Raw genomic sequence first — 5,205 nt, 5'->3', positions numbered from 1 at the left:
TTTACCAGCCGACTAGCATGTACAAGGACACTGTAGCCTTGCCATGGCCTTGCTATCTCAGATTTTCTCATCGGCCTAGACAAGCTGTGTTCTATTCTCTAACAGCTCATCCATAGCTTTAGCCATATCCATATGTCCTTGTCCTACTAGCCAATCCTCTACAATTCCCCCGTTTTTATTCTGGGCCTAACAACAATACTTTCTCTGTCATAGCACTTATACGTTTAACAATACAAGAAAAAGCAATACGAACTATTACTAAAATTACAACAATTGTCAACAACCATCATAGGCCTTCTTTAACAAAACTTAAAACCCATTCAGACATAGAACCAAAAATAGATTGAAGCCACGAGTCTATAGGACTAGTTGCTACTGTTACTTTCTTTGTGTGTTCTGTTAACCACTGTAGTTGTTGTGTATGGAGTTACTATGGTCTGAAAGATTAAAACAACACATACCATCAAAGTCTTTACAACCGTGGTCTTGTGCTAACAACAGAAAATCAATAGCAGCTTGATTTTGTAATACAGCATGATGTAAACTATTAACATCTTGTGCAAGCTCTGCTATTATTCAGGTGGTTATATTTGATTGTTTCACAGCCCAGCATGCAAGTTTGCGAACAGATGTTAGCGCTTGTGCCGTGCCTATCCCTGGGATAACGGATCTAAAAGGAGCAGCTGTTTTACCCCATAGTTCGACCTTGTCATCACAGTCTGAGGAAAGTTGGTCTAGGCTCCTCTTTTGCCTGCGTGATGAAGTCAGATTAACGAGTTGTAAAAAAGACGGGGACAACAGTGTAAGTGACCCTATATAACAGGGCCCCCCAAAGGCACGTACAGGTATGCCAGGCCAAGCTCTGTCACCACAAATAAGAAACACACCTGGTGGAAAAGCGCGTGCAGTGTTGTTAACCCAAATGCCCAGGGAGTAAGGCCTTACTTCAGCTCCATATGCCCCAAGGCCTTGGTTGTCACTATTATTAGTACCACAATAGTCTCCTGTATTTTTGTAATTAAACCCTGGGGTATGTGAAGTGACATTAGTCCAGCTGGACAAGTCGTGGCTTTGATAAACACTTAACCAGATTGAAATAATCCCAACATAAAACAGGTTTGAGTCCCATTATCACTTGTGTTATGTACAGACAGTGATCCCATTAAATCTAACTCTTGGGGATCCCAGGGCAAAGAGGTGTTGAGAGCCTTTATAAGGCAGGCAGATGCATTAGAAATAACTGTTTCACTCCCACATGACGATGAAACCCAACCAGTAAACACTAAGTTCAACTTGTATACTGAACTGAGGCATGCCAAATAAACAAGTGCGAAAAGGATCTGAGGCAGATGCTAAAGACAAACAAAAGGACAATTGACCTGTTTGATTTGCCCAAGTAACCCACATGTTTTTCTGAGGATCAATGGTGTGAAGAGTTTTAACACTGGCAATCATGCCCATGAAAAGAAGAAAACTTATTACACAGCTGTTCCCAATTTTGCGGGAACACAATCCAATGATGGGGAATCCTAACATCTTTGCCACACTAATATGCAAAAACAGTTGATCGAGACTGGGCGAGTATCCTTGTGCTGTTATACAGCACCTCCCACCGTTCCAATGCAATTTAATGCTGTTCTTCTGTTTCACCCAGGCTCTGCAGTTCTTTTGTGTACAGGCTAGGCAGTTTGTGCCAGCTGGGCCTTGCAGTCTAAAGGTGTACAGTCACTCAGTTAAATCAAGGTGCTGTTCCAGTGTCTCCCATGTCAGCAGGCGCGAGGGAATCAGGTGCTGGAGAGGTTGGAGGTGGTGGTCCAAGGCCAGGTGAAGCCGCAGGCACCGTAGATGTCTCTTCTCCTCGTCCTCCAGGACTCACAACCGCTGGCTTGACCCAGCGACTGGGAACCCACAAGGTACCTGTAGAAGTAGACACACAGAAGTAGCCTCTGCCTATAAAGATGACTTCTGCTGGACCTTCCCACATTCCGGTTTTGGGGTCTCGATAATGAACCATCATGGATGGTCCTTTCAACACCTGTTCCTTCTGATAATGCTTAATGATAGGAGGCACTGAATCATTTCCAAAAATACATAAATGATTAAGCACAAAAAGGGCTTTGCTAACTCGCTCTCGAGCGTCCCTGATGTCCTTGTATTTTTCAAAGTAGATTTTAATTGTTCCATTCATTCGCTCCACTATAGCTTGTCCAGTAGGCGAATGAGCTATGCCCGTAACATGTTTTATGTCCCGTTGTTGCAAAAATTGTCCTAGAGTCCTGCTAACATAGGCAGGTCCATTATCTGTTTTCAGTGTTTTAGGGACTCCCATGACGGCAAAACAATCTGTCAAATGTCGTTTTACATCTTGAATTTTTTCTCCAGGCTGCAGCGTGACCCATACGAAATGACTGTAAGTATCTATTGATACATGCATTTATTTCAAACGACCAAAGACAGGAACATGTGTGACATCCATTTGCCACAGCTCGTTAGCTTTTAGTCCTTTGGGCTTGACTCCCGCTCCAAGACCCACTCCTTTGTTTTGCTGACTACAAATAGGGCATGCTTTCACTATTGCTCTGGCATCCTCGACTGATAGTCCATATGAATGACTAAGACCCTTCGCATTTTGGTGATATATAGCATGAGCCTCACATGCTCTAAGGAAGGGAGATATAGGGGCTTCTGTTACTGCTGACACTAAATGATCTTCTCTGGCATTTCCTTCTCCCAACCCTATGTCCCATTGATGGCTTCTGATGTGCAACACAGCGTATTTAGCTGACCGATAAGCAATTGCTTTGTGGAGCTGCTGTAAGAGTTGCATGAGTCTGGCGTTCTTAACTTCTCTGATGCTAGCGTCTTCAATTCGATTAGCCACCCCGCAACATACATTGAGTCCGTAACCACATTAAGTGCATAATCTAACCAATGAGACAATGCCCATACAACAGCTGCAAGTTCTAGTGTTTGTAAGTAGTGTTTGTAGTGTTTTGACTGAGCATCCAGGAAATGTTGATGCCACCGCCCTTCGTGCCTCCAGGTGGCTACGGCACGCTGCGATCTTTTTCCAGCGTCAGTAAATACTGTGACTGCATCCTGGAGTGGTGTTGCGGATCGCTTTGGAACCTGCAGCCATGCCTGATTAGCCATCCAGACCAGCATCGTTGACCGCAAAGGATGGATATTAATGGTGGCGTCAGTCACAAGTAGTGCTCCTTGTAGTTCAGGAGAATGGACTAAATACCAGTCTAAGTCTTCTTGTTTTATTGGCACTTGTATTTCATATGGCTCCAACCCTGTTGCTTGCACAATCCGGTTCCGGCCTTTTTTAATAAGGTCTGCTAATGTCCAAATTTTTTCCTGAATTGTTCTGCGTGGTTGTAAGGATGTTGTCAGCCACTCCAACACAATCTGTTACTCTTTTGTCGACGTTGCAAGTTGCCCCTGATTCACCCCCGTTTTTATTCTTTGTTGTGTAAGGGCTCCCATTAAATGTTTCTCTCCTGCCAAAATGGTAAGGTTGACAGGTACGCCTTCTATCCGTCGGTGTGTAACATGATTAGCAATACTGGCAGTGATCTGATGTAAGATGTTCCACTGTTCTGGGGTGACAGTTACTGCTGTTGAAGGGTCTGTGCCTTTTAATAGCAGTCTGAGGGGTTCTAGCCATTCATTGGGTATTCCTACTACTGGACGCAGCCACTGTAAATCTCCTAAGAGTCTTTGAGCATCGTGCAAGGTGGCAATCTCTATATTGATAGATAACTTTTGAGGTCGAATGACAGAGTCTGTGATTTGCCAGCCTAAATAATGCCAGGGACTGGATTCTTGAATTTTCTCAGTGGCTATGACTAAGCCTTGTTGCTGCAACTGGTTAACTAACTGCTGGTTTTAATTTTCTGTAAAATTAGTAGACTGAGCAAACAGTAAATCATCCATGTAGTGGTAGATCACTGTAGAGGGCCACGATTTTCTAATTGGCTGTAATGCAGCATCCACGTAAAGCTGACAAAATGTGGGAGAATTTTTCATCCCCTGAGGCAACACTGTCCACTCAAAACGCTGCGCTGGTCCCTCTTTGTTTATAGCAGGGGCAGTGAATGCAAAACGCTGTCGATCTTGCTCATGAAATGCAATAGTGAAAAAACAGTCCTTAAGATCAATTATTAACAGGAACCAATTCTGTGGGAGCATAGCTGGGTTTGGTAGTCCTGGTTGTAATGCCCCCATAGTATGCATCTGGGTATTTACTGCACGTAGATCATGTAAAAGCCTGTACTTTCCAGATTTTTTCTTAATTACAAAGATAGAAGTATTCCAAGGACTCGTTGATAAACGCAAGTGTCCTGTTGTAATTGTTCTGACACCAATGCATGTGCTTGTAATAGACTTTCCCTTTTTAAAGGCCATTGCTCTACCCACACCAGTGTTTCTGTTTTCCATTGGAGAGGGATCGGGAAAGCCCAGGCAATGGCCGTCATGCTAAAGGGGGTCTTGATTCGTTAGTTAGAACCATCCCCATCTGAGCAAGAACGTCTCTCTCTATTAGTGCTTGCACTCCATTGGGTAGGGGGAGAACGGACACAGTACAGTTCACAGTCATTCCATCCATGATGATAGTTATTGGAGGGGATCTTTTTGCCAAAGACCACCCACTCCTGCAACTGTTGCTCCTGTATTCACCAAGGGCCATGATGTGGGCCACTTGTGAGCTGCGATAATGCTGACATCAGCTCCTGTATCCAATAAGGCAACTAAATGTACAGTTTCTAAGTCCCATTGCATCTGAATGGCCTTTCGTGGTCGTCTGGCCAAGTCTATTGTTAGAAGAGCTGATACACCAGTGGATCCAAAGCCTTGATCTCGTTCAGGCTTATCTGATGGTCCAGAAGTGATTTGAGGAAGTGGTATCAATTGTGCGATGCGAGATCGAACAGGTATGTGCAAAGGTGGAAATCATGTATTAACCATAATCAATATTTCTCCAGTATAGTCAGCATCAATCAGTCCCACTAAAACACTTAATCCAGCCATTGTGGATGAGGACCGACCTATTAACAAAGCCCCCACTGGTTTGCCGTTAATCAACACCGGTCCGTGCACCCCTGTTGGTATTCTTTGAGGATGTTGATCTATAAGGGTACAGTCTATTGCTGTTGCGAAATCCAGTCCGAGACTCCCTCTGGTGGCGGGATGCAGTGT

Source organism: Lepidothrix coronata, unplaced genomic scaffold (genome assembly GCF_001604755.1).
Source record: "Lepidothrix coronata isolate B3197 unplaced genomic scaffold, Lepidothrix_coronata-1.0 Scaffold3, whole genome shotgun sequence".
Lineage (NCBI taxonomy): Eukaryota > Metazoa > Chordata > Aves > Passeriformes > Pipridae > Lepidothrix > Lepidothrix coronata.
This window is presented reverse-complemented; position numbering follows the sequence as displayed.